This window comes from Schistocerca serialis, chromosome 7 (assembly GCF_023864345.2).
Source record: "Schistocerca serialis cubense isolate TAMUIC-IGC-003099 chromosome 7, iqSchSeri2.2, whole genome shotgun sequence".
NCBI lineage: Eukaryota > Metazoa > Arthropoda > Insecta > Orthoptera > Acrididae > Schistocerca > Schistocerca serialis.
Window position 1 is genome coordinate 46,454,492 of NC_064644.1, and position 24,109 is coordinate 46,478,600.

Here is a 24,109-nt window from a genome sequence, read left to right on the forward strand (position 1 = left end):
TGCGCTTTTGTGATACAAAGACTGTGAGGATGTCCGCAACAAGCTCAGAGGAAGGCTGTGTTTCGCAAACTTCAGGCAACACGAATTTTACAAACATGTTGTTTTTGAAGACAGGGAGGAAGAGAAGTGAAATGTTGTTAAGTGGCGTGTGGCATGATTTGTTCTTCATCCGCTGATTTCATTGGCAAGCACATTGCGCAAAAAATTGGAGTGGGTACGGATTGCGCGCGAGAAGCTCGTTTGCCCAACTGCGCGCCGAAAGGTTCAGTATTACATGGGCAGACAGGTCGACTGCGCGCGATGAGGTACATTATAAACAACTAGACTGCGCGTGAGTGTTTTATTTGCTACTTGGAAATGTTTTCACTGAACGGTTGGTAACACTGTTGTAATTAGTCATTTTCTTCGACTGTGTAAAGCTGTCTGCTGTTCCTTCTCTTCGCATGTGAGTAGTAGGATAGAAATGGATTGCTGCGTTCCTGTAAAGTATACAGTTCATGTTTCAAGTAATAGTCAGTACTAAGTTTGTTGCGTAACAAAACAGCAGTTACATACAAAAAAGTATTAACTGAAATCCTAAATGCTTGTGATGATATGAATATTAAGTGCCAACTGTTGATCATTGTGTCTGATTTCGAAGTAGTTAACACACACACACACACACACACACACACACACACACACACACACACACATACAAAAAAAGAACTACTCAGGCGTGACCATTTTCATCAATAGTAGGATGTACATCTCATCTGACACAGGCCTGGTGCAGGATAATTCAGCCGCTGAGGCCATCTTCCGATTAGAAACGAAATAACACTGATCTAAGTAATAGGTAAATGGTTCCACTGGGTGTTTTATCTGACTTTTCTCCCTACCGACGAAGTTGGGGGTGCTTTTGTTGAAGATTTAATGAGCATTAAACACGAAAGTAAAAATGTTACATTTTTTCAGATTGTTTGACAACGAATTTCATAGAATGCAGGTTTCCGCCCAAAATTTGGAAAGAATGTGAAAGAACAGCCAATGTTTGTGAGGCATATCACAGGGCTTTCGGCCTTAATTTTGACGAAATTTGGGCTTCCAATACTATGAGTTCTAAAAGAACAGCCAATGTTGGTGATGTTTGTGAAGCATATCACAGGGCTTGAGAGGTTCCATGCCCTCTTTTGCATGTCGTCTCTCATTTTCATCAATTTTATTAATGTTCCATGTCGTTGCACAGTGGTAACAGACCAAATAAGGTTATTGTAATGAGAGTATTTGTACTGAGAGCTCTAAAATACTTTTCACTTGATTCCTATGCATGTTGGGTTACTCCCTGTGTGGCCTATGCGACGTGAGCATTGGAGGACGTGGCACAAAGCATTTACGGCTGGGGGTTGCACTTCCCCAAATTCTGAGGGGTTCGTACAATGGGCTTAAGTGCCTGGCGGAACGACTGACGTCGGTCGAGTTTCGCCTATTGTATGCAGGGCGGAACGACCTGCGAGACGTTTGAGTGTCGCTGCAGTTTATGTGTTTACCGTTCTGGCACCTCCGGAACGAAGACTCCTGGCACCGACTGACTGCATTGTCCTCTTGATTCTGAGAATACTTGTGGACCGTGCTCTGGAGGGTTCGACTGTCTGGCGCCAGATGGCTGGTGGTCTAGGCAGGTTGCTTTCGTAGCCGGTAAAACGCCAAGTTCAGTGCCCTCATCAGAGGCATGATTGGTCAGCTTAAACTGGGGCTAGTTGACGTCATAAAGCCCTGTTCGAAATTGGAAGGAATGGTCGCTATTGGCGTGAACGATATTCTGAGACAGTGTGGGGGAATTTTGGAATCAGAACTGAATGCTGATTCGCGGTTTTCGAGGACGGTAAGGAGTTGAGCAATGTTGGCTTCGCTCTTGCGTTATGCGGGCCTGGGGGTTCTGTATCTGATTTTCGTCGGAGTCGGACGGTCTTGGGACTTAGTCGCACTTTTTTCGGCAGAACTTAAAATTCTTGGACAGCCTTCGAGGCCAGGGGTTGAAACAGAGTTGCTGCACACCAGAAGTCGGCGCCTACATCATCAGAAAGCTGCCTACCGACGACCTGCTACAAATTTCAGGATTGGCAAAGTATTTTGCGGTTCCGGAATTGTAGGACCTATCAATTTTACACTGAAGTCCTCAGCAGCACGTGCGTTCGCTTTGCCACAAGTCCACCTTGCTCGTTTCTCCATGTGATCCCATGTGAGCTCTCACTACTAATCGCGATACTGCAACACAGTAGAGAGAGTAATATTTGATTGATTAGGAGCTCCAGTCATTATCGTCAAGCTATTGCATCACAGAGAGTAGGAGCCCTTGTTCTCGAGCCAACTCTTATTCGCATAATAGTTCAGTATACCCTATCCTTTAACCTTCTGTTTGTGTCGATAATCATGTGCCTTTATGTTCTGATGTATAATAAATCCCATTGTAATATTTAAGCTGCATATCATTTCGTTGATATATGTAGAATCCCATTTCCTGTTGTTTATTATGATAAAATTATCTTTTTTTTTCTTCTCTGAGTAGATTACAATTTTTTACTGAATTATTGTGAGTGTGCACTCCTTATTTTACCAACTAGCAGGGTCCACCATCATTTCCCTTCGTTACCGTTGTGCGCATAATGAATTAAGTGGCAGGTAAGGAGGGGGTCGAGTAAATGTCTCGTTCTCAAGCAAAATTCGTCAGAATTAAAGAGGTACAAACTCTTCTCCACCCTGGCACCTCACAGGCTTTCGGTCTTAATTTCAACAGTGCGCCTCCACATACATATGCTATTTTTTGGACCCAGTCGGTGAAACTAAGACAACTACATATATTAAAGTGAATGATACAGATAAGCCTTGTCGATCTAACAATACACTTGAAAACATGTATAGTGTATATAGGAATTGATTTTAAAGCACAGAAATGTAAATATGAGGCGATAAATGTTTTAAAAAGCGTTTCTTACTATCATAAGGAATGAAAGTAGTTTCTGTGTCTTTTTAAATATCTTGACGACTATAGGCATGCGTATTTTATCAAGCATTTTTTCACAATTCTCATGACAGGTCATAGAGAGTCCTAAGTCTCTGAAAATGGGAAGGAAAATGCTGTAGTGCCTACTTATTTAGTGTTTTTCTCCATGCGCAGTTGGCTGTCCACCATGTGCAGTTAACCTGGTTCGAAAAATGACCCTGTGCGCAGTTGACCACTTCAAGAGCAGGTAGAATTTTGGATCCGCGCGCTGTCGGGATCACACGAAAAATTGGTCACTCCCAGAAGACATGAAGCTAAAACCGTGTAACACCTGCTGTAGCACTGATAATGGCCTCAGTTCGGCCAGGAAGCAGGTCCAACGTTTCTACAGGTATGACATATGTGGACGATGTCACTACAAAACTGCAGGAATGTTGATCCTTACGTTTCACCCGTTGATACAAATCCCATTTTCTCTGGTATTAACGTCGAGGTTGATATTGTGCCTGAGTGTTCGTCAAACCAGAGCGTGCAGCCATGTGAACAGGCGTGTTGTCATCTTGGAAGACAGGAGAGTTCACGCCGGCCGCGGTGGTCTAGCGGTTCTAGGCGCTCAGTCCGGAGCCGCGCGACTGCTACGGTCGCAGGTTCGAATCCTGCCTCGGGCATGGATGTGTGATGTCCTTAGGTTAGTTAGGTTTAAGTAGTTCTAAGTTCTAGGGGACTGATGACCACAGAAGTTAAGTCCCATAGTACTCAGAGCCAGCCAGGAGAGTTCACAGCGTACTTACTATGAGATGTAGAATGAAGAACGTTAAAATAAATATCCTGATTTATGTTCATGGCAACCTGACTGAGTGAGCCCCAAGTCAACACACGAATAACAACTCCAAAACGTCATAGAACCATCTGTAGTCTGAACTGCACCCTCAACACAGTGCGACCTAAATGCCTCAGTAGACTTTTGGTGCAGTGGATGCCCTGCACCATTTGCAAAGTACCAAAATTGTGACTTATCTGTTCACACTACACGCCTACAGCCATCTACTGTCCAGTTTCTGTGTCGAAGACGTCCGGATTATGTACCGCAATGGCCTTCTGCGAAATACCCGACTCCAAATGTCAATATCATGAAATCGACTTCAGAATGTTAGCTCGCAAACTGGATAAGACATTCTTGCATTCACTGAGAGCAGCGATTCCTGACGGGTTTGAAACCGATCATCATTGACAACCGTCCGAACACAATAGCTCAATTCTGCCGTTTTGTTACATCTCGATGGCGACTTATCTCATTGGTCTGTTTCCATATAACCGACTGGTACAGTGACACAGCTTCATTGCTGTGACTTACGTCAGGGTGGAAGGTCACGTGACCGCCTGGTACCAGCTCTACAAGATCTATAGTGCTTCAAAGCGACCAGTGTGCTCTTTTAAGCAGTGACTAATATTTTTTCGTTGACCTTATACATCACCAACGCGGCACTGAGCAATATAGACAATTCTGTTCAATTTTTGGGGTTCGGCATCTCAATCGGTAAGAAGAAAGATCACCTTGTTGTCCTTCTGTCTGTCCGTCTGTTGACACCCCTTTTTCTCAGGAATGGGTAGAGGTATCGAATGAAGTGAATGTCAGATACTAAAGTCTACGGTGCCTTGACGGTGTAAAAAATTAAACGTTCTTAGTCAATGTAAACGAAAGATATGGCCATTTATGTCACATGTTTTGATACAAACCTACCTGCCAGAACCTACAGGGTGTTTCCTGTTGCCGTACAACTGTCAAATTTGGCAAGAAGCAAGGTTTCACAGTATACATGGAAATTGTTAATTTGTGATTATATCACATTAAAAATATTTGTTTGCCATTTCTAGTCCGTCTTTCTGTCTGTTCGTCTGTTAAGACCCCTTTTCCTCAGGAAAGGACAGAGGTATCAAGTTGAAATTTATGTCAAATACTAAGGTTACGGTCCCTTAGTGGTTTAAAAACTTTAAGCTTCCAAGTCAAAGCAAATAAAAGATATGGCCATTTATGTAACATATTTTGGTATCGCAAACTCACTCATCAAAAGCTATAGATGAACTACAGGGTCGTTATAATAACTCTCAAATATCCAGTGTGGGCTGTAATTATCGTATGGCAGCAAAACTTGGTAGACATTCTAATGGAGTAATGTGAAACCGTTTTATGTTGGAAAAAGAATTAGTTCTAATTTTGGCTAACAGTTGCAAATCTGGCGCTGTGAATGCAAGAAAGACGTATAGAAATATTTCCATATGCAATAGATTAGGAATGGGTCGTGGGCAGAAAAGGTCAGACAAGTGAGAAAGGCATAATGTTGATTTTATTATTAACTGCTGCTTGCACAGTTCGTTCAGTATGAGCACCAGAGGCGTCGACAAAATGCTTTACAACGCCATATTTGCACCTAGTGGCAGTAAACTGGAAGTAATTTTTTTCAGTGTATAACGGTTCCACATTAACACATTACCATATCTACCAAGTTCCGCTGCCATTCGATTATTACAGCCCACACTGGACTTCCATGAGCAGCTCCACTTTAATATATATATTTAAGTTCATACTGAACTCTCAGAGCTCGAGTCCTACTTGCGCTTGTATATTTGCAGATGCCGCAAGTGACACTGTGAAAGAGTACATACTTATTATTGTCGAAGGGATGCTACATTTGTCTCCGCATCCTGCATCTCTGTCGCCAAATGCCTTGATCTCACCATTTTTCCTCATCCTATTCTATTCATCATCTTACCATCGATTCTTGGATATATCTCACCACCCTTTTCATGGTCTTCCTATTCTTTTTCTTCCAGGAGTTTGCCATGGAAGTGCTCTCTTTGGGCATCTGTCTTCTTCCATTCTTTTGAAATTCCCTAACCATCTTAGCTGTCTTCCTTCTATACTACTCCTAATACTATAAGGGGCCTACATCCTTTCTATTATTGTCTCATTTCTTACGCGGTCAAATCGGGAAATTCTACATGCTCTTCTCAAGTGGCCCTTTTCTAGAGCTCCAAGTTTCTTTTTTATTTCTTTATATGAGTTCCCAACACTCACTCCCATAACTTGTCATTAGTTTCACGATGTATTTGTATTATCACATTTTAATTTTACACTCATTTTTGAGGATAAAAAGTACAATATTTAATTTCTAGATAGCCATTTTTACCTGCTTGATCTATTGTTGGATACCTCTGTCACATCTTCCATCACGTTATAGAATACTACCCAGATACGTAAACTCTTAGCATACTTTAATTAGATGTACGCTAGCGTCCATGTTAGTTCTCTCCTCTCAGCAACACAGATATTGCATGCCTACAAAATTCATTTTAGAACCTCACATTTATATTCTTTCAACAGTTTCTTAAGCACGTAAGATATACGCTGTTCTCCCTACTTCAGTCCCCGTGTTCATTCTCGATCTACACCAGAGATCCCGTATTTTCTACACATTCATGTTAAAGAGTGTGGGAGGCAGACAGCATTCACGTTTCACTGGAAACTAATGTTATGAATGAGGAAACAGAGGACGGCCAACATCAGAAAACACATTACGGAAGGTAGTATGCACACTGTCTGCAACAAACTATGTACTTTTTATACAGGATTATTGTAAAAACAACGCTGTTGTTAAAAAATTCAGAAGTAATAAGCGAAATTTGAAATCGTTTTTGGAATCTGCGTTGTTGACTTTACCCACGGAATGATCTCTAAGTCACTAACAATAAAACTTGCTACTTTCCAGAATGAGAATGGGATTTTCACTCAGCAGCGAGGTGTGCGCCGTTATGAAACTTTCCTGGCAGATTAAAACTGTGTGCCAGACCGAGACTCGAACTCGGGACCTTTGCCTTTCGCGGGCAAGTGCTCTACCATGGTTAGACCTTAAGATGGAAACATGTATTTCATTTGCATTAAGATTCCAGCAAAAACTAAATAAATCAGCTTTAAAACTCAGGTTTTATAATCTAACGTAAGTACTAAAGATTTCTTGCAGTTTACTCATATAGGGAAGAGCAGTGTACCTTGTAACATTGTTCGGACTTTCATATTTAGCTCGCCCTATAATAGATGTTTAATCTATTTTCTTATTCCATTTTGAAATTATGGTATTCACTTCATATGTCCTGCTGTCTTTTTCTGACTTTACGAAAATGACTCCAGAAAAGTAAGATTTGTTCAAATGTGAGAACTGTTCCAAGGCACAACATGGTCGTGTATCTGGAAACAAATAATCTTTTAAAATTTAAAAATGCTGGAATGGTGAAATTACCAATGTTGCATTTGATAGTCCGTGTGTTACATTATTACTCGACTACACGCGAATCATATGTGAGTGAAATCAAATTAAGAAGAAGTATTATCAAAAATTACAAGTTAAGAACATTTTTAAACCTTAGCTATTGGCAACTAACACAAATTTATATTTTCGATACAGGGATAGTTGTTGATACATTAAAGAAACTCAGTTCATTTGCAGATATCACGTGCCCCTTGGTAGAGAGACCATCCGTTTTAATGTAGAAGATGATGCATGACTGATGAAGTGTGGCTTACAGCCCACAAGTAAAAGTATATAGAATTTTATTCACCATAAAAATCTGTAACTTAAGAATTAACAATATCCTCAAAACAGCTTTAATGTGTTATACAGCACTTAAATATGTTAACTCATAATTTCCACAAACACTGCACGAAACAAAACCCAATGCCTCACAACACAACAAAAATGCCGGATACTGCTTATGGCTACCTCTGGTGCACGTTTCTTCATGTGATTTTAAAATTAGTCACTCGATGAAACACCGACCTAGGTGTTCCTAGGTGCGCTATCCTCAAGTCTTCCCTACAGCTGGCTTCAGGCCGTTAACCAGTGCTGGTGCACGTGACGAGGTTCTTTAGTTGCTTATGGTATTAGGCTCACTTGAAATGCAAAAAAGGGACACTACGATAATTGTCATTTGAAAATTTCATATCGCCACAAGCTTGGATACAGCTGGTCAGATTCCTAAAGCGGGTAATATGGATTATTTGTGGTGTGATTTTAAGGTTGTTTCACAGAAATTGTTTAAAGAATTGGCCATACCCATTACTGCTTCTCAGTATATATTTTGTTAGTGAAGCCGGAGGCAAATAATATGTAGCTTTTCTCAACCGACAGCTCAGTCTACAGAATCAAAAGTAGGGAAAACAACCTGTAGATTTAAATAAATGCATGTAATTATGACGCCAATAATACTAATAGAAATAATAATAATGATAATAACACTTTGTTGTTATGCAGTCTTATGAGACATTAAACCAGTGGCATTCCAGTTTAAGATCACAAGTTGTCATCCACGATGGTAAAATCCAGAATGTCGAGTATTCCATAAAACTGTGTTCAGGAAAATGTCTTGCTTGGTCTTTGTGGCATATCTGCATTGTCACCCATCTTAGCAAGAGTACCCTTCATTATGACAATGCTGGATGACTCGCAAGATCCTCTAATGCCACCATAAAGATCACAGTAAGTATATGAATGTGTAAAATGTTTTCTGATGCTAGTTTAAATTTAGTTCAGATAAAAATTGTCTTTATCGTCTGTTTATAATACTTTCGTCCAGGTGTCAAGTGGTGAGTGGGAGGGGTATCAGAGGAGTGGGCTGGTTCGTTTAATGATTAAAGGAGCCAAATTGCGAGGTCATTAGTCCCGACTACCTGCTAAAGGAAAGTCAACAAACTACACACCAAAGAAGGACCTAATACGTGAAACCCAACAAAAGAAAACCCCAACGTCTACCGAAGGCCAACAAAGGCTAGAGAAAGGCACAACGAAGAAGAAAAGAGTGGAAGGGAGAAAGTGGGTGAGGTGCCCCATCCAAGGGACAGCCAGAGGCTTCCAAGGGCAGAAAGTGCGACGGGGGTCATATCACCCACCACTTACCAGAGGCTTCCCACTTAACAAGACGCAGAAAAGACTAGTGACTTCGACAGAGCGAGAGAATCACAGGGAAGTAGAGGAAGAACGCGACGTCAAACAGAATACGCAAGAAGGTATAGCAAGTCAGGAAGATTAAGAGTCCACAGCAGATTGGCTAGGTTAGGACAGTCCAGCAAAATGTGGACCACCATTAAATGGACATCACACCCAGTGTGAGGTGAATACAAGTACTCGTGATGGAGAAGATGACCATGGGTCAGCCAAGTATGGCCGATGCAGAGCCGGCAAAGGATGATGGAGTCAATGCAAGAGGGCTACATGGAGGACCACCACAAATTCGTAATCTTCTTTATTGCTAATAGTTTGTTTGGCAAAGTCAGAGAATGCCATTCCATATTCCAAATCCTTAAAACTTGTTGGCATAATACCGACTGAAGGTCTGATTATGGAATATCTATCTCAAGAGGCAGGTTGCTGGTAACCAGTTTGGCCAGCCTGTCAGCGAGTTCATTCCCCAAGATCCCAACATGACGCAGGGTCCAGACAAAGACCGCCGAGTGTCCACATTGTTTGAGAGCAAAAAGGGATTTCTGGATAATCAGGACCAAAGAATGGCGAGGGTAACACTGGTCAAGAGCTTGTAAACTGTTCAAAGAGTCGCTACAGATGAGGAAGGACTCACCAGTGCAGGAATGGATATGCTCATGAGCACGAAAGATAGCTACAAACTCTGCAGTGAAAACACTGCAGCTATCTGGCAAGGAACAGATTTCATTACATCCTGCATGAACGTAATTTGCCAGCGTGACCGACAACCAACAAGCTATCAGTATAGACTACTTCTGAATCCCAAAACGCTCCGAAAATGGAGAAGAATTGACAGTAGAGGACCTAAGGATGAACAGAGTCTTTTCAACCTCATGACAGGTCAAGGCAGAGCTGTGGATGGGATATACACAATGGAGGTGTACATGAGCAGATCCAGAGGGGAAAGCTGGAATTCAGAAAAAACGGGCTGGATGCAGATGAGGATCATTTTGGGGCATAGATCTCCGTACCAGAAAAGAGGAGACAGTAGTATGGGTGCTCTGGGAAGTAGCAGTTGCACAACGCATAACTGATCAACTGTTGTTGGTGCGGAGCTCACAGCAGTGGAACTCCACTGCCACTAGAAATAGAGGGACACTCAAAACAGAACCCTGCGGAACCCCATTCTCCTGCAGATGATAGGTGTTAAGAGAGGTACCAACTTGCATCTGAAAAGTGTGATATGAAACATCCAGATAAAAATCAGGAGCAGGCTATGGACAGCCCACCGATGTAAGGTGGCAAGGATGTGGTGGCACCCTGTGGTATACTAAGCTTTATGCAGACTGAAGAAGAGTGCAATAAGGTATTGATGTTGGGCAAAAGCCATTCAGATAGTAGACTCCAGGTGAACTAAATGATCTGAAGCAGAGTGCCTCAGCAAAAATCACCTGGGTCAAAGCCAAAAGGTCCTGGAATTCAAGGATCCAATCTAGCCTTCAACTCAGCATAAACTGAAGTAACTTGCAGAGGACATCAGCTAAACTGATTGGACGATAGCTGTTCATCTGGTGGCAGTTTACCCAATTTCAAAACTGGAATAATGGCACTTTCTCGTCAATGAGAAGGCAATTCCCTCTCGCTCCAGAGACTGTTAAAAAGGGCGAGTATATAACATTAGCTAACCATCAGTAAGTATTGAGGCATATGGTTGTGCACCCAATCCAGTCCAGGAGCCATGTCGTAGCAGAGAGCAAGGGCGCCAGTGCATTCCCACTCGCTAAATAGGGTGTTACGTGGCTCCAGCTTGGGGAGAACAAAAGAAGAGTGAGTCGTTCCAGATGGTGTTTGAGAAGACAGAACGTTGGTGGATAGTGGACCAATGCATAGGCCTGGGCGAAATGTCGAGCAAAATGCTCATCAGTGGAGTCTGTGCTATTGAGGATAACATTATTCAGGAGATTCTCAGGATACCTGTAGGAGGATGGGGGCCAAAAATGCGCCTGATGATTTCCAATACTAGTAAAGAGGGAGTATGCGGTCCTGTGGGGCTGACATGTCATTCCAAACAAATCCGTTTCTGGCGTTTAAGAAGTTAGCAGGCCTGGCCGCAAACCTGTTTAAACGTCAGGAGGTAGTCGAGATCTGGATACCATTTGTAATGTCAGCAGGCATGACAGTGTTCTTTAATAGCTATAGCAATTTTGGGAGTCCACCAAGAGGCTTTTTTCCATGACGAGCCACAGCTGCTACTAAAAGGATGGCATTGATCAAACTTTGCATGGATTCTTCTATGCTGTCATGTGATGGAGTGGTTGGGATGGCAACTGAGGAAAAGGCATCCCATTGAGCATTAGTAAAGGCCCACCTGGGAGGGTATCTAGGCAAGTGATGCTGAAGAAGAGTTAAGATGGTTGGAAAGTGGTCACTGTCACACAAACCATCTTGAACTCCCCCTTAAACAGAGGGAAGGAATCCAGGGCTACAGGTGAAAAGATCAATAGGTGAGAAAGTGCCATATGCCACACTAATGTATGTAGGTGCTCCAGTGTTGAGGATGCAGAGATCAAACCCTGTCAGTAGGCCTTCCGCAATACTGCCCACTGCCTCAGCCAGTAGCCACAGTACCACCACAATGAGAGTTATGGGCATTAAAATCCGTAGGAGATGAAATTGGAGAGAGCTGTGAAGGAGGGTAAGAAGAGCAAGAAGTGTCCGAGGCCAGTCTGGGGGAAGATGAAGACTGCATATCGTTACCATGTGGACTAAATGGAACTTTCAGCGTTGCAGCACGTCAGCAATCGTAAGTATCGAAATAATTATGAAAACTCCGCCTCGATTGCAAAAACTACCGGGTGTTTACCTAGGTTTCAGCGTGGATAACCACGCCTCCCTCAGAACAAATATAAAACAGCTTGCCTAAATAGGCATAGTCAAAGGCTATAATCAACACCTACAGCGGCAAGACCCCATAAATTTTTTTTACAAATACACGGTACATACGTATCAAGTCCGTGTTACTTATCTCAACCCTGTGTGTGCTGCCTCGCCCCAGCCAACGTACGATGGTCACAGGCTCTCCACCGAACTCGGTTCTGTTTACAGCATCACGATGGTCGCATCCGTGTTTGGCGACATCACGGTGAACGCACATTAGAAGCGTGTATTCGTCATCGCCGTACTGGCGTTTCACCCGGCGTGATGGTATGCGGTGCCATTGGTTACACGTCTCGGTCACCTCTTGTTCGCATTGACGGGACTCTGAACAGTGGACGTTACATTTCAGATGTGTTATGACCCGTGGCTCAACCCTTCATTCGATCCCTGCGAAACCCTACATTTCAGCAGGATAATGCACGACCGCATGTTGCAGGTTCTGTACGGGCCTTTCTGTATACACAAAATGTTCGACTGCTGCCCTGGCCAGCACATTCTCCAGATCTCTCACCAACTGAAAACGCCTGGTCAATGGTGGACGAGCAACTGACTCGTCACAATAGGCCAGTCACTACTCTTGATGAACTGTGGTATCATGTTGAAGCTGCATGGGCAGCTGTACCTGTACACGCCATCCAAGCTCTGTTTGACTCAATGCCCAGGCGTGTCTAGGCCATTATTACGGCCAGAGGTGGTTGTTCTGGGTACTGATTTCTCAGGATCTATGAACCCAAATTGCGTGAAAATGTAATTACATGTCAGTTCTAGTATAATATATTTGTCCAATGAATACCCGTTTATCATCCGCATTTCTTCTTGGTGTAGCAATTTAAATGGCCAGTAGTGTAAGTGTTCTTCAGTCCTCTAAAGGAACGGTTGCGGAACATCCAGTGTGATCAAACAAACATGCGATCATTTTCCTGGAAGTGCTTCACAGCGGAACCCCTTTTGATGGTTTCGTTCATCTGTTACTATGTTGTGTTTGGATTTTACCTCGGTCGATTTTTTTGAGCATTTCCTTAGACCAACTGACAGAAGCCTTCTTTCGATCTTTTGTTAAATTTTGCAGAAACTATCAGGAAGATACCTTTTTGGGGCTAAATGTCCATCACTGAATTTCCTCCTGGACTGACTGGTAACTGTCCATTGACATTGTTGTATGCGACAGTCGACAACATAAGGAGCAGCAGTTAAAGAGACACTTCAAAGAGTGAGTACTGGAACACAGACTAAACTGTACACCAAAGCAAGGATAGTGGTCCATTGTTTGGACAAGGGAGTATTCTCATTGAGAAGCGATCACCATTGTCATCTAAAGGAGGCTGCTGTGTTACAGTCTACGAGGGGCATAAGTAAAGCAACACACTTTTTTTCTCAGCCAATTTCCTTTGAAAAAAATCCGGAATTTTTGTGGGTCATCGAGGAATATTTCCGCTCCAGGCTTCATAGTTTCATGAAAATACGATCGGTGGTTGCGCTATGGGTATCCTTTTGCATCTGTAACGGAGGTGTGTTCCAGACAGAGAGCCGCCATCGAGTTCCTCTTGGTGGAACACCAGAGCATCGCTGATATTCATAGGCGCTGACAGAATGTCTACGGGGACCTGGCAGTGAACAAAAGCACGGTGAGTCGTTGGGCGAGGCATCTGTCATCATCGCAACAAGGTCGCGCAAGCCTGTCCTATCTGCCGTGTGCCGGCCGGCCGCACACGGCTGTGACTCGTTCAGTGTTGGAACGTGCGGACACTCTCATTCGAGGTGATCAACGGATCACAATCAAATACCATGCTGCACAAATGGAAGACTCTGTTGGTAATGCTGACACACTCGTCCACCAGTTGTGGTATTCAGATGTGTATGTCGACTGGGTTCCTCGCTGCAGAACAGAAGACCATTAAAAGTAACAAAGGATCATTTGTGCAGTGTTACTTGCGCGTTACGAGGTTGATCGTGACAATTTTTTGTCGAACGTTGTCACGGGTGATGAAAAATGGGTTCATAACTTCGAACCGGGAAGAAAACGGCAATCCATTGAGTGGCGCCACACTACCTCTCCTCCGAAGAAAGAAAGCCGCACCCTCAGCCGATAAAGTCATGGCGACGGTCTTTTGGGACTGTTTGATGTCCTCCCTCATGGTACGATGATCAACTCTGAAGTGTATTGTGCTACCTTCAGAAAAGTGAAGAAACGACTTCGGCGAGTTCGTCATCACAAAAATGCAAACGAACTTCTCCTTCCCCATGACAACGCAAGGTCTCACACAAGTCCGCCCACAAGTCGAGTGGAGCCAACAAAACTCCACTGGACTGTTCTTACTCATCCATCCTACAGCCCGGATCTCGCACCTTTCGACTTCCATCTGCTCCAATGAAGTACGCATACCGCGCGAAGGAGTACGTGGATGATGGGGAGGTTATCGATGCAACGAGACGTTGGCTCCGACGTCGACCAGGAGTGTGGTACCACGCATGATTACAGGCCGTCCAGCTAAGACCGTCGCATTGAACGGAGATTACGTTGAAAATTGAAGTTTTGTAGCAAAAAAGAAAAAAAAGTGTTGCAGTACTTACGGAACGCCACTCGTATATCTATGTCTACATCACCACTCCGCAAGCCACCTGACAGTATGTGCTGGAGGATACATTTATTACCACCATCTGATCCCCCATTCACTCTTCCATTTGCAAATGAGGCGTTGGAAGAAAGCTTTGCAGTAGACCTCCGTATAAGCTAGATTTCTCGAATTTTATCGTTGTGGTTATTTCGCGAGGCGTATGTGGAAGGAGATAATTTGTTGTCCGACTCTCTCCGGAACATACTCTCTCGGATTTTCAAGAGTAGGTGTCTGCGTGATGCGCAGTGCCTCCCTTGTAACGTCTGCATTGGAGTTCGTTCAGCATCTCCAAACTGCTGTCGTGCCGAGTAAACGCTCCCGTGACAAAACGTTGCATCTTCTCTATCTCTCTATTAGTACTACCTGCTTATAGTCCCAGACTCATGAGCAGTACTCAAGAACCTGTCAGGCAAGTGTTTTGTAGTTCACTTATTTTGTGGATCCTTTCCATTTCCTTAATATTCTTCCTATGAATCTCTGTCTAGCATATGTTTTTCCTACTGTTTGTTTTATATGGTCACTCCACTTAAGGTCGCTCCAAATGGTTACTTCCAGATAACTTCCTCAGGTTAGCAAGATGGCTTAGAGCTTTTAATTTTAGACGCTTGTCACTATACATTAATGTGTTGTACAATTTCTTCTACCATTGTGACTTTCCTGTATTAAGTTCTGGATATTATAATATTTTGCTGTATCACTTGAAGTATCTTTGGAATGCACTGATGTACGGTTCTGTCTCTCTTATAATAGTGCTCGAAAGTATTTGTTTTATAAAATTTTATCTTAGTGTGGCTCGATACTTTGTTACTGAGTTACATTTCTATTGCTTGAAGTGCGTTCTCAAAATATGGTAGCTTCTTACGTAAAACGTGATAATACCTACATTATTTTACTATTAAATAGTGCAATTGGTCCATTACTTTGTTATTATGTGTTCGCAGCAAATTTAGTTCTGATGGTGGGCTGTATTATTAATGGGGAATATGTTTCATGGAATCGAACGACAATCTTTCACGATATGTGTTATATGCTAATGAAAATAGCACAGGATTTCAGTCTGAATATATCTACGGCGCAGCTAAAAAAAATGGCGGTCTGATGAATTTATTCAGTCGGGTATAAGATAGTTATCAGCAACCAAATCATAAAGCAAATCAATAAATTACAGGATTACTTACACATTCGGGACGACATTGGCAGAAAACTTAAAAACCTTTAATATTCGTACGGCAATGTGAAAAGGAGCTTTAAAAGTAACAGGCGGGAGACTGCTAAATTTATCCAAATAACAGGCAGCCAACATTACTTTTGAATATGAATGTTTGGTATTAACAAAACATTAGGGTAGGAGAATAGAGTAGTCAGGTCTAAGATTCCACAGAAAAGGTGTGAAAGGGAAGACAATTGAAAACTTTACGAAACGAAGCAGAAATGGCTTTATCCTTCGACTACTGCTGATAGTCTTCTGAACCAATTTTAGGAACAATACGATTTAAAAATATCGGAGGAAAGTAAGAGAGGCAACTACAACTTTATTTTCTGCAATCCACTTCACGGCGCATGGTGGACAGCACCCCGCACCACTACTAGTCATTTCCTTTCCTGTGCTACTCGCAAATACAGTCTCCAGTTAACACCCACACTGGTTCCTTTTATCGTCCTCAGTATCTCAGAAACCATAAATTGTTGAGGAAGAGTTCAAAGTACAAAAATTAGTTACTCTAAACCATTCCAAGGAAGCGGTTCCAGGGTTCTTCTGCGCATGCGGAAGTGTACATAATACCGACCGCCGCCTCAAAGCCGAGGAAAATTCATCTATCCCACAGCGGTTTCTCTTCCCTTAATTTAAATAAAATCACGTCTCGCATTAAAATACGTATCGGAAAATAACTACGAGAAAGCTCTTCTTTATAGCTCCGTAAATGATAGTTTACGAAATAACATGAGCTCCCTGATGTAAATAAGTCAAGCCCAGGGCTCCTTTTGTGGCATGTCTGTGATACACTGGCGTTGTCTTTTATTTCCTTCTTGTGCCGTAACTTACTGGAAGTGTTGCAGCACATCTGATACCGATCTGGAGTTTATTTATCTGCTATGGCGTTGCCTCTTAGGAGCTCCCAACGAGGACCAATTTCGATGATCACAGCTGGATTCGAGAAAAAAGTTGAAAATATACTAAGGTAAACTAGAGGTACTATGCCTATTGTCATTACAGGACTCAAATCACCTGGAAAACGTCGTCTACTAATAGCAGTTGGTTGGACGGTGGACTCATATTCTAGTGCGTAAGTGCTGAAACCAGTCCAGCGATCGTGATTTAAATTTTTCCACGTTTTCTTAAATAAATTCAGGTGAATTAGGGGGATAATTGATTCAAAAAGGTGGCGGTAGATTTTTCCCTCTTATCTTCAAGTCTCGTCATTAAGCCCTAATTTGGCTTTAATTTACACTGTCTGACAGAAAAATGAAGTAACCGGTAAACATGGTGGGATATAAATGTAACTTCGGGTGATTAGAGTTGCAATTCTCGGTAACAGGTAGAAGGGCCATCATAGTGCATTAATGTTGTTACTAGGCCTGGTAAAGTATGTATATAAGGTACGTGAACAACGTCAGATGTCGAGTGATCACTGTGAAAGACAAGGATATGCCACGTACAAGAGTGAGACCACATTATCCAGATTTGTGAGGCCCTCAGATGTGACACTGGCCCGATGTAGGAGTACATGGGAACACGAGAGCAGGCATACTCAACCTCAAGGTTCTGGTCATCCACGTCTGATCACAAGGGACTATCACCGTATTTTGTCCACCAAGCACACTGTAACCCCTTCACACCTGTACTTGGCATCCAAGAACAAGTGAAGGACTCAGTTCAACGTTTTGTGTCAGCCCACACTATTGGCCAGAGTGTAGCGGCAGGTGCACTAGGGAATTACCGTCCCATGCAACAACTGCCGTTAATACCACAACATAAATGACTGTGTTTGAAGTGGTGCCGTGAATGGGAAATATGGACTGTTCGCAAGTGGCTTCGCATCATTTTCAGTGATGTATCATGATTCTGCAATCCTGGATGACCATCATCAGCGAGTATGGATCTAGGGAGTGCCTCATCTTCCAGTGTTTTGGAGGGGCCCAGCAGTGTTACTCTTGGCATCATGTTGTGAAGCACCATCATGTATGACTTCACGTTGCAGCTGGTAGAGATTGAGGTACATTACCGATATCCTGTGGCGTCGTGTGTTATTTCTCATGTGACAGTATCATGATGCTATTTTACAAAAGGACAGGTCTCGTCCACATATGGAACGTGTTAGCCACTTGGTGTTGGAGTACTCCTGTGGCTAGCAAGATTCCCAGCTCCGTCCCAGATGACCAACTTGGACATCAACTCTGTTCTAGTGCCAGTATCCAGGATATCAAGGACCAGTTACGACAGTTGTGGGTCAGCTTGCCTCAGGAGATGATACACTGGCTTTATGACACCCTTCCCAATCGAATCAGCGCATGTATGTAGTACAGAGGGGCCGCAACGCCATACTTACATTGAAGAGCCAAGGAAACTGGCACACTGGCCTAATATCGTGGGGGCCCCCGCGAGCATACAGAAGTGCCGCAACACGACATGGCATTGACTCGACTAATGCCTGAAGTAGTGCTGAAGGGAATTGACACCATGAATACTGCAGCCCTGTCCATAAATCCATAAGAGTACGAAGGGGTGCAGATCTCTTCTGAGCAGCACATTGCAGGGTATTCCAGATATGGTCAATAATGTTCATGTCTGTATGTTTGGTGGCCAGCGGAAGTGTTTATAATCAGAAGAGCGTTCCTGGAGCCACTCTGTAGCAATTCTGTACGCTTGGGGTGTCACATGGTTCTGCTGGAATTGCCCAAGCCCGTCGGAATGCACAATGGACAAGAATGGATGAAGGTGATCAGACACTATGCTTACGTACGTGTCACCTGTTAGAGTCTTGTCTAGACGTATCAGGGGTCCCATTTCACACCAACTTCACACGCCCCACACCATTACAGAACCTCCACCAGCTTGAACAATCCCCTGCTGACATGCAGGGTCCATGGATTCATGAGACTGTCTCCAGATCCGTACGCGTCCATCCATTCGATACAAATGAAACAAGATTCGTCCGACCAGGCAACATGTTTCCAGTCATCAACAGACCACTGTTGGTATTGACGGGCCGAGGCGAGGCATAAAGCCTTATGTCGTGCAGTCATCAAGAGTACACCAGTGGGCCTTCGGCTCCGAAAGCCGATATCGATGATGTTTCGTTGAATGGTTCGCACGCTGACACTTGTTGATAGCCCAGTATTGAAATCTGCAGCAATTTGCGAAAGGTTGCGCATCTGTCACACTGAACGATTCTCTTCAGTCGTCATTGGTCCCGTTCTTGCAGGATCTTTTTCCTTCCGCAGCGATGTCGAAGATTTGATGTTTTACCGAATTCCTTATATCCACGGTACACTCGTGAAATGGTCGTACGGGAAATTCCCAATTCATCGCTATCTCACAGATGCTATGTCCCATCGCTCGAGAGCCGACTTTAACACCACGTTCAAACTTACTTAAATCTTGATAACCTGCCAATGTAGCAGCAGTAACCGATGTAACAATTGCGCCAGACACTTGTCGTCCTATACAGGCGATGCCGACCGCAGCGCCGTATTCTACGTGTTTACATATCTGTTTATTTGAATAGGCATGCTATACCAGTTTCTTTGGCGCGTCAGTGTATAAGCGGGTTCATCTTTGTATATACAAAGATTCGGCGGTAATCACTGAAAGAACATCACATATCCTTGCTACCCGTACAGTTTGTAAGTAGGCTGTTTAGGTTTTTTTTATTGGTAACGCCACCTCTGTATGAAAATCGCTGTGCTGTGTGCAGTCTGTGGCTGCTTTGCATTGTTGTAATACTCGCTATTGTAGTGTTAGGCAGCTGGCTGTGAACAGCGCGTAGCGTTGCGCAGTTGGAGGTGAGCCGCCAGCAGTGGTGGATGTGGAGAGAGAGATGGCGGAGTTTTGAAATTTGTCATGAACTGCTATATTTATATATGATGATATCAAGGTAAATACATTGTTTGTTCTCTATTAATATCTTTCATTTGCTAACTATCCCTATCAGTAGTTAGTGCCTTCCATAGTTTGAATCTTTTATTTAGCTGGCAGTAGTGGCGCTTGCTGTATTGCAGTAGCTTGAGCAGCGAAGATTTTTGTGAGGTAAGTGATTTGTGAAAGGTATAGTTTAATGTTAGTCAGGGCCATTTTTTTGTAGGGAATTTTGAAAGTCAGATTGCGTTGCGCTAACAAAATATTGTGTGTCAGTTTAAGCACAGTCTTGTATAACTGTTCAAAGGGGACGTTTCAAGTTTCATTTCGTTTTCTCCCACCGGTCTGGGTTCTTCATTTGTATTGTCAGGTTGTGTATTTCCGCATACTAAGTGCAATAATGAAAGAAAAGTTGATTCTAAAAAGAGTACTACAAAGGACCGTTATCACCGATGAGTGGATACCATGCATCAACATTTTAGGTAGACGTGCTGTTATTGAACTACTAAACTTCTAATAAAAAAATGGCTGCAGGAGTACAAAACTTCCAATCGAGCTATCTGTATTTCCTTATAGAGAACACCACGGGGAGGGCGCAGTTGAGACTGTGAGTAATGTTGAAGGGTCTATAACAGCTTGGTAAGTTGTCTCACAGCTATATACGAGTTCTTTTGTCACACTGAAAGTCAATGTAACTTGACAGATCCATGCAGTCATGTGAGGCGTCCCATACATTCATTGGCACATGTATTCTTCGCAGCAACGAAGTGCCCCACAATCAGAGCATTGGAAATGTGTGGCCGAACTTAATTAAAAGCAACGATAAGTTGTATGATACATCGTGAGCCATGGAGAAATCGTCAATTTGGTGATAGTGAGAAGTGTGGCGTGGGTAGAGTGGCGGGATAAAACTTGTAGGAGGAAACCAAGTCTAGCCTATAGTAAGCAGGTTAAAGTGGATGTAGCTTGCAGTGGCTACGCAGAGATGAGGGACTAACAAGGAGAGCTGCACACATGAGTCATCGATCTAAAGACCGCAACAACAGGTACGGTGAGCGTGTGGTTGAAACTTATGTATTCTTCTTGACCTGCACTTGTCTCCAAATAAAATTCTATTGAGCACCATTGTAATCTACATCGAAACATTAGGCAATGACTTATTTTGTTGATCACCACACAGGATTTATTCGTACACTGATAAGCCAAAACGTTATAACCATTGCTCATCGCGAGGTTGTATGCTACCTAGTGGCGCTGAGAGCATGCCACGCGGTAAGGGGAGTATTTGAGCAGAGCAAAGACGAATGAGGAACCACTGTAGTGGTTATACGTGGCGCAAATGCGGAAACCCGCCGACTTAAGAGACTTTGACAAAAGCCAGATTGTTAAGGCCGCGTCCTGGGAGCGGAGCATCCCGGAAACGGTGAGCATCTATCGAAAATGGCTGAAGAATATTGAAAGCACGAGTAGGCGACAAGAAGTTGAGTGTCCGTACCTCACCACAGAACGTAGGGATCAGAAGCTCGACCACTCTCTAAAGCAGGACAGGTGGTGATCTGTGGCAGACATGACTACAGAATACAGTGCTGTAGCAGGCACTAGTGTTTTGAAGCACACCGTTCAGTGCAGAGTCAGTGCTGAACATGGTGTTCCGCAGCAGAGGACCCCTACGTGTTCCCATGTTGGCCCAACAACATGATTGCAGTGGGCACAGCATCATCGAGATTGGACCGCGGATGATTGGACTCTTTTCGCCTCGTCGGGTGAATCCCGTTTGTTGTTAAAACGGATCGATGGTCGTGTCCAGATACGTGCTGATAAAGCTGTCATCCAGGCGAATGGCTGCAAGAAACATGCAGCGCGCAATGGACGCAGGCCAGTGGGAGAAGTATTATGCTATGGGAGACATTCACCTGGGCTTCCACGGGACCTATGGTAGTAAACGCAGGGTCTGTGACAGCTGTGGACTACGTGAACATTATTAGGGACGGACCACCTGTAACCCCTTCCCTACCAGTGATGGCATCTACCAGCAGGATAACTGTCTTGTGTCACAAGGCCAGAATCGTGCTGCAGTGGTCTGAGGAGCATGATAGCGAACTCATGTTGATGTCTTGACCATCAGAACTGGCTCTTCTGAAACCGATGAAACCCACCTGGGATGCTATCGGGCACCAGCTCCACGCCCGCAAACCAGCCGCCCATAAATTACGGGATGTGCGTAACCTGTAGGCATCTGATGTCACAAATATCTCGAAACCTGTCAAATACTTGTCGAATCCGGCACGCAGAATCACTGCTGCATTGCGTTCCAGAGGTGAATCGACACGCTTTTAACTAGGTGCTCATAATTTTTTGTCTCATCAATGTATGTTCATAGATGTTACGAGAAATAAGGCAGAATTGGATTCCAACGATGGTCTTCCAATACATTACATAGTTGTTCAGAAGCTATTAGCCAATCCCCTACCTCCCTAATCCTTGTAAAACATTTGCTAGAAAATGTGTACCCCTGGAAAGATGGAATAAGACAACATTTTCCAAAACACAGATAGCTGGTGCCGCTACATCTGCTTCCATGTCACTTGGATATCACAATACAAATGCTGTAATTGGGAAATAGCACAGCCTTACCACAATCCAGAGTCACAAGTAGTAACACTCAGGTAGCAACAATATGATACTGAGCCGACTGGAATCGGCAACCAGATGGCTCGGTTTGTGGTGCAGTGTGGCGGTGCTTACCTTGGGCGGTCGGTCCTCAGGCACTCCCAGACTGGGTTCGCGCCGGCGCCGCGCGCGCCCTCTTTATACGGCGGCCCTAACCGCGTTAGGCCGCGCTTCCGCCACTAATTGCCTTACGCCGGCCGGCAATCCGCTTAGCTGCCGCGAAACTGCGCCAAGCGCTACTGTGTGTGTATGCTTGTTGCGAGGGCGCCTCTTCTTCCTCTCGTTATATTAACGCTGCTTTGCTGTCACTCTGCAAATCCGAGCGTCCTGGCTTCTGTCCCAGGCTGCACAAGTACTTTTTCTTTATGATGCTCTAAGCACTTTAAATACACTGACGGAAATGGAAGGGGTTGCACCATGAACACCTTGACCGAACTGATACTGCAGTATTTCCGTGCCAGTGGGATATGTTGATTAAAGTTTCATCCTTATGCGAGCTTATTTTCAGTGCAGCAAAATGGCATTCTTACCGATGATGAGTGATGTGAGTACATGGTGGTTTTTGGGTGTGTCTAACATTACTGGAGCTTTTCGTGTGGAGATCACAACATGGAATTCCTAGAAGACGTTCGCATGTAGCTTATCGCCATTTTTCGGTTCTGGAGCAAGGTTGAATCATTGTCATGAGGGACATAACATCATCATACCTCATATCGCAGATTGTCTGTTATATACATATAAAACTGAGTACATGTTTATGAATCTTTTCCCAAGCCCCTGGATTGACTTCAGCCACATCTGGCACAGCAGCCCTCACAAATATCAGTGTTGTGGGTTTATAGCCTGCTAGATCCAATAGGAGTGGAGATACAGACAAAAACATGTTTTTTCCTAGCCCCTGATATATAGACCACCCTGAATAACAGTCATGTTGTACGGGACCAGTACCAGCCTGAATCACCTGCTTTGTGGGGCAGGCTACACGTCAGGGGCAGAATCAGTTTTTCAGGCCCCAACATGCAGGCTGCCCTGCATGACAAGTGTGTTGTGCAAGTCGTATCAGCTTGCTTTATTTAACCATATTGTAGATGCTACACATGCTCATGAGCATAGCTAGGGACAGGTTGAGATGGCTAGGGGAAGGGGTGGACAGAGGGAGACAGGGGAGGAAATAGATGGAGAGAAAGGAGGAGGGGGAGATGCTTGAGGCACATGGAAACTGTAGAGGGGTAATGGACAGGTGAAAAAATAGGAGGAGGAAGTGTAGATGGAAAGAAATAGAGGGAGGAGGACATGGTCAGAGGGAGGAGAGGGGGGGAAGAAAGATATAGTCAGAGAGAGGGAGTGGACAAAATGTTCAAAGAGAGGGAGAGGAGAAGATGAAGAGACTGAGAGAGTGAGGAGGAGGATATAGACAGATAGAGGTGGGAGGGTGAAGTGGACAGACAGAGGAAGAGGTGGATGTAGAGAGGGGGAGGAGGAAGTGTGTGACTGCGTATGCAGGTTGAGAAAAAGGCTAGTAGTGAAACAACTGTAGAATGAATGGTTATGAAATGGTCAATGGTGTGGCTTGAAGAGGAGATGCAGGTCCCTCCAGAAGGCCACCATGAGAGGATCGTGAAATTGTTCGATTGTGTCTGACGAATAAACTGATGACAATAGACAAAATATTGAAAGTCACCATAAACCGTCAGGAACAGATTAGCGGAGAGTGGGTTGAGTTCTCTCGTTGAAATTGATCGTTTATTGGTGATAAAAAACACCAGATAACAGAAATCTCCGTATTGTAGAGCCTGAGGCAATTGGGTCATTCTGTGTGTCCAGTGATGGGGTTCGCTTCGGTCTGAATCGCCAT

The 24,109-nt window shown here is 43.8% G+C and overlaps 1 protein-coding gene across 1 annotated transcript in view; it reads right to left on the bottom strand.

Annotated features, from left to right (window-relative positions):
* The window catches only part of LOC126412209 (transient-receptor-potential-like protein), a 219,084-nt gene extending 196,726 nt beyond the window's left edge, over positions 1 to 22,358 (bottom strand). The window contains exon 1 of the mRNA XM_050081692.1: positions 22,330 to 22,358. The gene's annotated coding sequence lies outside the window, so the exon portion shown is untranslated. The remainder of the gene's footprint in view (positions 1 to 22,329) is intronic.
* Between the last annotated feature and the right edge of the window lie 1,751 nt (positions 22,359 to 24,109).